This window comes from Paroedura picta, chromosome 4 (genome assembly GCF_049243985.1).
Source record: "Paroedura picta isolate Pp20150507F chromosome 4, Ppicta_v3.0, whole genome shotgun sequence".
NCBI classification, from domain to species: domain Eukaryota; kingdom Metazoa; phylum Chordata; class Lepidosauria; order Squamata; family Gekkonidae; genus Paroedura; species Paroedura picta.
This window is the reverse complement of record NC_135372.1, coordinates 40782595-40793631: the sequence shown is the minus strand read 5'-3', so window position 1 is coordinate 40793631 and position 11037 is coordinate 40782595. Positions and strand designations below refer to the sequence as shown.

The window sequence follows — 11037 nt, the reverse complement described above, 5'->3', positions numbered from 1 at the left end:
TGAATAAGGTGGAAGGGTGGAACAAAGAAGGGCAGAATAGTCCAGGTGCAAAATTTGGCTTCTTAAAAAACTCAGCTTTTGTTGTGCGTTTCTTTTTAGGAGCAAAGTCTTCCAATGGGTTCAAATTTCTGGAGCTGGGGGGCAGGCTGGATGTGTGGGTGGCTGAAGGAGCTTGACAACATTTTGAGGTGGGGCTTCCATGCAAAATTCCTTAATTTTCTTCCCCCCTAGCAAAAACTAGAATTATGAAAAATAAAGCAAAATTAGGCAATGTTTCACAGCTTTATCAAAGAATGCAGGTTTCACCACACAGAATATGGTCTACTCTATATGCAGCATTTAATGCTATGGTAGAGAATTCCTATATACAGTTAAATTGGGGGGAAGAAAGCATCCATCTATCAGAAATAACCTTTTATTATTTGTGTTTTGGAGCTGCACGGTTTGGGACATGTGGACTTTCAAGTCCATTCTTTCTTTCTTTCCATTCTTTCTCTTACCATTCTTTCCTAGCAAACAGAATCTACTGTGCTCTAGTCCAGTGGTCCTCAACCTTTTTATCACCAGGGACCGGTCAACGCTTGACAATTTTACTGAGGCCCGGGGGGTAGTCTTTTGCCGATGGACATCGCTGCTGCCACGTGCTTTCCCGCTGGCACCCCTGACTTCCCGCTGGGGGGCGCTGCCAGCAGCAGCTGCACAGTGCCACGCTGAGGGGGAGCCCCAGGCATGGCGGCCACTGGAGAGCACCAATGGTGAGCCAGCGGCAGAATGGCAGGGCGGCCCCCAAGGCAGCAGCCGGGGAGGAGGACGAGGAGGAGCCGTGGCCCGGTACCAACTGATTCACCGACCGAGGGTTGGGGACCACTGCTCTAGTCACTTTTGAAACTTTTAAGAAAGGAAAAAGCAACGGTAGGTCTTGTTGGAAAGGTAGAAGCAGCAGTTGATATTTACACACTACTTTTCACTACCAGAAGAAGTTTCAAAGCACCCAACAACAGACACCTTGTGAGGAAGGTGAGGCTGAGAAAGCCCTGAAAAAACTGTGATTGACCCAAGGTCACCCAGCTAACTAAATCTGCCTTAGCTGCTGGCTTGAAGCAGCGAAGGGGTAGGAGGTTTTAGATTGTTTTTTTAAGACCAAGGTCACAGTCACATCCTTTGCTGTTTTATCTTGATGACTGATGTTTTTTTTTTTAATCTTCAAACTTGCTTCTGGCCTAAAGAAGAATCCTGGGAGACTCCACAGTTTCTCCCTGCTATCTGTTAACACTCAACCCGATGTTTTTTGTTTTTTTTTTAAGTTGCATTATAATACATCCTATCCTATCCAAAATAATTCCAGAAGCACAGCCATATTACAGCACAAAAAAAGTAACGAAATGTATCCCCATCATGAGTTTTCAAGAGTCAGAGCTCACTTGAGCAGATGCAGTGTTAGGGATGCCAGCCTCCAGGTGGGACCAGTTGATTCCCCGCAATCCCAGCTCATCTACAGTCTAGTTTCCCTGGAGAAAATGACAGCTATGAAGGGTGGACTGTATGGCATTGTACCTCACTGAGGTCTCTGTTCTCCCCAGGCTCAAGCCCCAAGATCTCCATGAGCTTCCCAACCTGGATATGGCAATCTACTGCCCATTCCCAGCTTGTGGCCAGGGGGGAACTGGCACACTTATATACAGCTTTTAACACATTAATCAGTCTTATTATAGATACACATTCATGCATAAGATGATTCTGTAAAGCTTATTCTGATATAAGTTTTATTAGTCTTATTGGTACCAGTATTAAAATACAAAATTACAAAAACATTCTTAAAATGCATGAACTCTAAAGGTTCAACTCCATTGGAACCTTTAAGACCAGCAAAGCTTCATTCAAGCTGCGAGCTTTTGTGCAGGTGCACACTTCTTCAGACAATTACATGGACATTTATTTGTTTAGATTTTTATACCACCCTTCCCTACGGCTCTGGACTAGTCACTGGACTATGCATATAAGGAAAGAGTAAAATAGCACTAAATTAGTAAACATGAAAATATATTTTTTTAATGCAGCATAATGAAGATGTTTAGTCAATTGAAGAATCTTGCTAGAAATAACAAGCGGAGCTTATAAGGTTATCAGTCTTTTGGGTTCTACTCTGGAGCGTGTCCAAAGGAGGGCAACAAAGATGGTGAGGGGTTTGGAGACCAAGACGTATGAAAAAAGGTTGGGGGAGCTTGGTCTGTTTAGCCTAGAGAGGATTTTATAACCATCTTCAAGTATTTAAAAGGCTGCCAAATAGAGGATGGAGCAGAGTTGTTCTCTCTTGCCCCAGAGGGACGGACCAGAACCAATGGGATTAAATTAATTCAAAAGAAATTCCGTCTCAGCATCAGGAAAAACTTCCTGACAGAGCGGTTTCTCAGTGGAACAGGCTTCCTCGGGAGTTGGTGGGTTCTCCATCTATCGAAATTTTTAAACAGAGGCTAGATAGCCATCTGACAGAGAGGCTGATTCTGTGAAGGCTCAAAGGGGTGGCGGGTTATAGTAGATGAGCGATAGGGATGTGAGTGTCCTGCATAGTGCATGGGTTGGACTAGATGACCCATGAGGTCCCTTCCAACTCTATGATTCTATGATTCCATGAAAAACACAGCAGAGGAAATAAAAATGTCAATACTGGTCATTAAAGGCAGATGCATTCCCAGATGTAGAGCAGAGGCATTAAAAATGACCTGTTACTCTCCCCTTCATTCTCCATGGAGCTAAACCCTACAAGTGACAGGCTGAATTAGGACCCAATCTTCCATTCAAAATTACATTACATACTACTATTCATCACATTATGGTACAATCCACTATACAATTCCATGTTAGTCTGAAGTCGCACAACATAATTTTGTAATCCTAAGAGGACAGATATAAGAAGAAAGTCAAGTATTTGTCCTCTTGGATCTGTCCTCTTAAGAGTTTCGTTCCATGGTTTGAGGAAGTGTGCTTGCACTAAAAACCCCACGCCTTGAATACATCTTTGTCGGTCTTAAAGGCGCCAAGGGACTCAAATTCCATTGTCCAATTCCATTCCGTCGTCCCATCCCATCCCAAGTGAAATAAAAAGAAAAGAGGGGAAACGAAACCCGTACAACTCCTCCCAGAACTGGAGCCGGCCCCGCAGTTCTCCCAGTCCCCTGCAGGGGCGCCAACCGCCGTCGCTTTCCCTCCTCCGCTGGTGTCTGGAGCGCGCGGCGGGAGCCTGAATTTTTTTTTTTTAAAGACGAGCGGTCACGTGACGCGTCTCCGCCGCGCGACGTGGCGTGGTGAGGTCAGACGTCGCGAGGCGCCGCCGGCTTGGCTGCCCGCCCGCCATCTTGGCCCGCTGTGTGTGTGGAAGCGGCTGGGGCGGTTGTTCCGGCCTCGTCCTCGGTGAGTCTGCCGCCGCTCCTCAGGCGGGGCGAGCCGGCTTCCCTCGGCCGAGGGCGGGGAAAAGCGGGGCGGGAAGGGCCTTTCCAGAGGGGGGCCGGGCGGGGGGCGCGAGAGCCTCGAGGAGGAGGAGGAGGCGGCGGCGGCTCCGGAGGGAGCGGGAGAGAAAGGGCTCGCGGGGGCGGGAAGGAGGGCCGCCTCCCTCCGCGACTGGAGGCCGAGGGGAGGACAGGGATGGTCCCGCGGCGCATGCCCATTACTCCGTTTTAAGGGCTTCCTGCCCCCCCATCATTTTCTCCACCCCTCGATTGTTCTTCCTCCCCCCCATTTCTCCTCTTTCTTCTACTCCCCCCCCTCTTTTTGCCCCTCTGGACTTCCGGCCTGCATCTCCCTCCAGATTCCTTCCTCGCGGGGTGGGATGGGGTGGGGGAGATCCGAGTGGGCAGGCAAATGAGTAACTCCTCTTGACTCATCTCGGGCGGCGGGGGGGTGGGTTGGTTGGTTGGTTGCCTTTAAGGAAGGCTGCGGTGCCTATGCAGGCTTCCCCCGTGGATCCCACAGTTAGCTTCCGGGTGAGCGCATGCACAGAGCCCGGCTGCAGAGGTTTTTATAGCGTTTGGCCGTTAAGAGGAGAACCGCACGCTCGTGGGTTTGCTTCCTGCAGGGTAAGTTGGGGATCCGCGACGGGGTCTCGGCGGATCTTGGAAAGAGGTCTGGCCGTGGCGCTGGAGTTTCGCATTCTGTTCTGGGCTCTCGTTCCAATGCTGAGGGGTTAGGTAGGGAAGAAAATTGAGGGAGAGTCTAAATGAAAGAATTGGGGGGTGGGGATTGCGTCTAGTCTATGATGATTTTTTCTAGTCTATGATGAAACTTGCCAGGTATCACCTGGAAATAATTTTAACTGTAGGTGGTTATGTTATTTATGTTTATAGGCTTACATCAGAACAATCCCAATTTGTGGCCATGGAGAGGATGGGGCACTGCCTGCTGTTTTTTGGATGTATAAAATTTGCCCTTGTGTAGGTGAAATAGATCAGGGACCTAGTAACACCTTTGAAATTGACAAACTTTATTACAGTTCAAGCTTTTGTGAGTTGGAGCACAAATTCATCAAATGCATGGACTTCTGAAAGCTTGCACTATAATAACTTATGTTAGGTTTTATGGTTTTGTTTTATTCTGTTTTTATTTTATAGCTACAGACAAATGTAAGAGCCATGAGGTTCAAATGTAAAAACATTAGAGCATAAGAGCAGCTCCGCTGGATCAAACCAGTGGTCCCTCTAGTCCAGTATATTGTCTCACACCGTGACCAGACAGTTCCTCTAAAGCAGTGGTCCCCAACCTTTTTATCACCAGGGACTGGTCAACGCTTGACAATTTTACTGAGGCCCCCGGGGGGAGGGTTAGTCTTTTGCCAAGGGATGTTGCCCCTGCCACCTGAGCCCCTGCTCCACTTGCTTTCCCACTGCTGCCCCTGACTTCCCACCGCCCACTGGTGGGCGCTGCCAGCAACAGCTGTGTAGTGCCACACTGAGGGGGAGCCCCAGCCACGGTGGTCACTGGAGAACACCCAAAGGTGAGCCGGCGGCAGAGTGGCAGGGCAGCCCCTGAGGCAGCAGCCAGGGAGGAGGAGCTGCGGCTCGGTACCGATTGATCCACGGACCGGTCCCCGGACTGGGGGTTGGGGACCACTGCTCTAAAGAACAGACTAAAAGTCTGCTGCCTTGTTAGTTTCGTGGCCTTCTGTTACTTATGCCTAGTACATTTGTTAGCCTCCTTTAAGGTTTTGTCAGGTTTCGGAGGATAATGATAAAGTAGCCTCAGTGAACATAAGCAAGTATGGGTAAGGGTAGGGCTTGGATGGGAGATCTTCTGCAAGTGTATATGCTGTTTTACATGATTAGAACTAAGGTGAGAGGCATACATGTAGTTATATTGACAAATGTGTGGCTGAGGTTTAAGGAGAGAGAAAAAAATCTAAGACTGGTTAAATTTGAAACCGGGACCCCCAGAACTAAGGAATTATGGGTGCATCATGACTTCTGATGCTGAGAAATAACTAATGGCTATATTTTGCTTTAAGAATAAGGATTACTCATGGTAGTCTTGAAGTGGTTTCTCTTCCATTACTAGAGATGGCACATTTTTCCTTACAGTTACAAGATGAACAGACTGTTACAGAAGGATGCTTTAGCTTTTGTAGACAATACTAAAGATATGAACTTGCTATTTGTAGGCAGGTTATATCCATACTTATATATTTCTAATAATCTGCTATTCTGGGCACGTCAGTGTGCCAAATTTTACCTGAATTCATCTGTGTGCGCTGTATTTTTGTTGTTGAAATAAGTTATTGTAGTTTCCTATGCAGCTTTTATCTGCTTTTTAAATGAGTAGATAATAAAGTAGTAGTGAAGGTTTCGTATTCTTAGGAATTCTTAGTCACTAACACGGAGAAGTGGTGGGGTATAAATCCTTCTATAAATAAAATAAATAAATTGCATGTGAAATTTTAAATCCAACAGTGCTATGAGTAGGCCTGAGAAGAAGCCTTTGAAAGTTTCATTTGATCATTCCCCCCTCTCATGAGAATGAGCCATGGAAGCCCTCTAGGTTGCAGCTTGCACCATGTTTCTCTCAAGGTGACCAGATTTTAACATTGGTAAAGCGGGACACCATTGACTGGGGGGGTATTGATTAAAATTTGGTCTATATGGAACAACAAACATTTTCATAGAATACAAACATAGTATTGTAATACATATATATTTTAAATTTCAACATAAGTACAATTTGCCAGGTGCCCCTCCAAAAGTGGGACAATCTGGTTACCTTATCTTACGTGCTTCCGCGGGATAAAATATATCCTAGTTTGTGTCAAACCATAACTTGCAATTCTGTTCCATTTGGATGTTGTGATTCTTTCTACTTGGAATGCAGAATCTTCAGTCTTCCAGAGGAAAAAGGAAGGTGGAGCATATGAGCGTAAGGACTTTAAAGGCTCATTTTTCCCAGGATATTTTATCTTTTCAAAAGCCAGCTTGGTGAAGTGGTTAGGAGTATGGGCGAGCCGGGTTTGATTCCGTGCTCCCCCACATGCAGCCAGCTGGGTGATCTTGGGCTCGCCACAGCACTGATAAAGCTGTTTTGACCAAGCAGTAATATCAGGGCTCTCTCAGCCTCACCTCCCTCACAGGGTGTCTGTTGTGGCTCATTTTTGTAGTAAGCAATAGCTTGGTACTTTGATCTCTGCTGATGTATTTATTACTTTTTTAAGTTTTATGGGCTATTTTAAGGGGTTGCATTTCTTAATTTTCTTCAAAGTATTAAGACTTTTTATAATAAAATAAGGAAGGGCCTCTTCTTACATGGTTGCCTCGCTGGGTGGAACTGTTCAGAAAATCAGTTAATCTTTTCAATATTTAGATTTTAGCTGGGAAGCATCCTGGGTGACCTTGAGCAAGTCATACTCAACCCAACCTACCTCACAGGGTTACTGTGAGTATAAATGGAGGAGAGGAAAAACTGAGAATTCTTCCCCAAAAGTTTTGTGCTTGGAATAAATCATGCAAATCAGCATAATGTCTACAAGCAAACAAATTGTCCAAAAGCTTTAGCCACTAGTTTGCTTTATTCAAAGCTGTTCAGTTTCAGTAGAAAGTGAGGGTGGGCAAACTGTACCAACAAAAGTAAATTGGCAACTTTGGTGAATGCTTGATCAGATGGGAAGGTCTGGAATCCATGAGGGGGCTATGCCTGGCACAGAGACTCACATCTTGTGCATTGGACCTTGAAAGCTTTGTCAAGCATCATTGCAACCACAAGTAATTTACAACCAAGAGAAATGTACCTTACAAAAAAGAATGAAATCTGCCAGTTAAGCTGGGAGCTAAGATTCTGTGCCAGCTTTTATGAGAGGCTTTTGTGTATGCTGAAAACTCCCACTTCTGCTTTTGAGGTGCTGCAGAAAGTCAAAAGTAAAGAACAAATGTGTCCTTTTAGCTAGTTTTGATCCAAGATGGACACAGACTTACACACAAGTTTATAAATATTTGCTCACTGTGCAGACTAAGAATATCCTTCCAGAAACAAAACAGAAGGAGTTTGACAAACTAGGAAAAAGTTGAACACAGTTTGAGTCCAGTGGCACCTTTAAGACCAACAAAGTTTAATTCTGGCTTCCTTAAGCTTATTTGTGCGTGCACACTTCATTAGAATTGGCTTGCTTTTCTTTTATCACATGCTATATGACTGGGGGGGGGAAGCAGGTTGCTCAATTTATGGGCCAATTCTCACTTACAAGAAAGATATTCATGCATATTAGAAGAGTAAAATCTCGTTCCTGACAAGCTGCTTGATGAACATTCTTGCATACTTCATTAATTTTATGCAGTATTTAGAAGAGTGAAGTCTTTTGTAGGAAATAGGGTTTATTTGTTTCTGATTATTTTAAGGTTGCATTTATGTGCTGCAAGTCAGATGTTAGGGCATGATGTGGGTTTTTCAGGGAAAAAATCATGATACACATTTAAATGGTTTAAGTGTTGAAATACAGTTAACAAAAGAAGGCAAATATACAGTGTATAAGCCTCAACCATGTAGATGCAGTCCTGGTTGCCCATGCTTCATATCCCACATTTAGCCTACCTACTGTGACTGATTTGCAGCCCAGCATTCCCAACAACTTTAGATAGACTATATTTACATATGTAAATATGAAAATCTTCCAAAGAGGAATACAGCACTGGAAAAATTTTCCGTCTCATATGACAGAAGTTGAATAAGCCTTAACTTGGCTATTTTCATTTTGATTAAGCTATTTCAGACCTCTAGACTCTCCTTCCTCACTGAGACCTACCATGTACCAGATATGCATATAAACTCCTGTCCTTTAAAAGAAGGTGGAAACCAGTCCCCTCTCCTGAAGCAGGTCCCTATCTCACCCCACCCCCTACACACACACTAGAAAGCTGAGGACTTCTGTTTTCACATTAGCTGGATGGTATGAGGAGCTCATGCTCTGCTTTTACAAAGGACTAATGTACATCCTGGAGTTTCATTGCAAACTCCCAAGGGTCACTGGCTCCATGTTTTAGAAATGGTGTGTTAGCTGTTCAATCTTAAACCTGCAGAATTAATTAGCTACTTGTTGAAATACAGTTACAATAAAGCGACTACCATCTTGTAAACAGTAAGTCACAATAGCAATTAACATAATTTTTAGGATTACACGATGACTTCAGTTCCATTTTCAAACTTGGTGTAGCGGTTATGAGTGCTGACTTCTAATCTGGCGAGACAGATTTGTTTCCCTGCTCCCCCACATGCAGCCAGCTGGGTGACCTTGGGCTTGCCACTGCACTGATAAAGCTGTTCTGACCAAGCAGGGCTCTCTCAGCCTCACCTCCCTCACAGGGTGTCTGTTTTGCTATTTTCTTAATTTTTTTTAAAGGGAGTAAGATGGAGGGGACAAAGAAGTGGGACAGAACTGATTCCATTGTTGATGAGGGATATTTGAAGGGGTACAGTATCATTAAGCTTTATGAGGGAATTTTTATATACATCTGGGTGGGTACCATGGGACCATATCAGTGTACGATTAAAGCTCTTAAATCCACAGTTTGGGATTTAGGTATTTCTAACAAACCTTGTTTGTATTTGTTATTTTAATGTTAATGTATGGATACAATCTTTTGCTTTTTTTTACTTGAAAATATGGCGTCATTCTGCTTGCTGCTTTCTGAGAGGATCATTAAAGTTAAAAAAGAAACTGTTATATACTTGTAAGTAGGAATGCGCACAAACCAGGATAATGTGGTTTGGTTCGTGGCTCAGCACAAACTGAACCCAAAACCGAGCTGGGAGACCCATTTATAAATCAAAACAATTCATATGGGTGGGGCCCTGTAGTAGACCCTATTGGAAGAGACTGCAGGCCTTTTAAAGAGGGTTTGCAGAAAGCCGCCAAAACAGCTGAGCAGCTTCCCCACTGTGCAGGTGTTTCAGGCTGCCTTCTGTGGGCCTTTTAAACTTTAAAGTATTCTCCAAAGTGCCACCCTTTTTAAAGCCCTCTCTCAGCTTCAATACTCTAATTGGGGGGCTCCAAGAGATGTATTTGGATACTTTTCATTAGTGTCGGAGCCTCTCCATTCATATTGTTTACCACCTTATAGTCCGTATTATTACATCACATGTGTATATTTTAAGTATTAGACCACTGAAGAAGACACCAAGAGTGGTTGAAATGCGTTTGGTTTTCTCGTTTTCTCGTCATTTATCCTTGTGTCATAATGCTTTGGATTTGTACAATAGTGCGTAATATATGTTGATGTTTTTAAGTTTTATATGTGCACATGTATTGAAATAAATATTTGCATTTTAACATCTAATTCATATTATGCTGCTTTCCAAACTTTTAGGTTCTGAGCTTGTGTATACAGTTACTTTGTTCCCTCTTTTGTTGTTTCATTATCGAAAACTTGTAAATCATAATACAGGTACAACATGGTTCTATAATAACAGGATGATAACAGTAACAATTGGTCGTAATGATTTTTTTTCTTAATTGGAACATTAACAGTAACATTTCCAGGTAACTGAATCACATAGGTTGCTCAGTCCAGGGTTGCCTTTATGTTTGTTCCAAGGACACATCTCTCTGAGGGGAGGGATTCTGGGGGCCCAGTAGATGTTGCTTCTGTTAGACCGCAACCAAATGGCAAGCAAAATGACTCAATTTTGCAGACCCTGCAGAATTGGCAGGGCCCAAACATCTTATGGGAGCTGGTTCTACCAGATGGGGTCCAGGATGGAGAAGGCTCTGGCTCTGGTTGAGGTCAAACATGCTTCCTTGAGCCAACCTGTTGGAGGTGTCAGAGCTTGAAAGATAACAAGAGTTTTTCAGGTGTGTGTTTGAGCATGAATTACTGCTTTTCAGAATCTAGCAGCATCCTGAAAAACTAGTGTTATCGTAAGGGATAGTGTTATTGTAAGCACAATTAGAATATATATTTCTGTCTTAAACTTCATAAAGAAAAGACAGAATAAAAATGCAATGGATTATTCTCTGTTTTCTCCCTTACCGTATGCTCAAGCACAATTACTCAAATGCATTTTAAGGGAGGAAATAGTGATTTTCGCACTTGAGCTCTTTATAGCTGCCACAGTTCATGTTTTGCACTATAAAACCTTGCATGCAAAAATAGCATCATACATTTTTCCTGTTTCCAGGGATATATGGTCACAGTAATTTTTGAGAATACCAATATCACAGTAGAGCAAACAAGTGTGAATGTGGGGGGAGGGGGTTTACAGCAGTCATAAGAGTTTCCAAGATACTTTATCTTTTCTAAAGCCATCTTGGTGTAGTGGTTAGGAGTGCAGGTTTGATTCTGTGCCCCCCCCCTCACATGCAGCCAGCTGGGTGACCTTGGACTCACTGTGGCACTGATAAAGCTGTTCTGACCAAGCAGTAATATCAGGGCTCTCTCAGCCTCGCCCACCTCACAGGGTGTCTGTTGTGGGGAAAGGGAAGGCGACTGTAAGCAGCTTTGAGACTCCTTCTGGTAGAGAAAAGCGGCATATCAGAACCAACACTACTTCTTTTCTTGTAAAAATCAACCCAAATAT

The 11037-nt window shown here is 43.9% G+C and overlaps 1 protein-coding gene across 11 annotated transcripts in view; it reads left to right on the top strand.

Annotated features, from left to right (window-relative positions):
- Positions 1-3257: 3257 nt before the first annotated feature.
- The window catches only part of PRRC2C (proline rich coiled-coil 2C), an 80865-nt gene continuing 73085 nt past the window's right edge, over positions 3258-11037 (top strand). For 10 of the 11 annotated variants that reach the window (XM_077332587.1, XM_077332584.1, XM_077332583.1 and 7 more), the window contains exon 1: positions 3258-3408. The gene's annotated coding sequence lies outside the window, so the exon portion shown is untranslated. Of the gene's footprint in view, positions 3409-3904; positions 4071-11037 lie in introns of those variants that run through there. The other variant, XM_077332580.1, reaches the window with a different exon arrangement.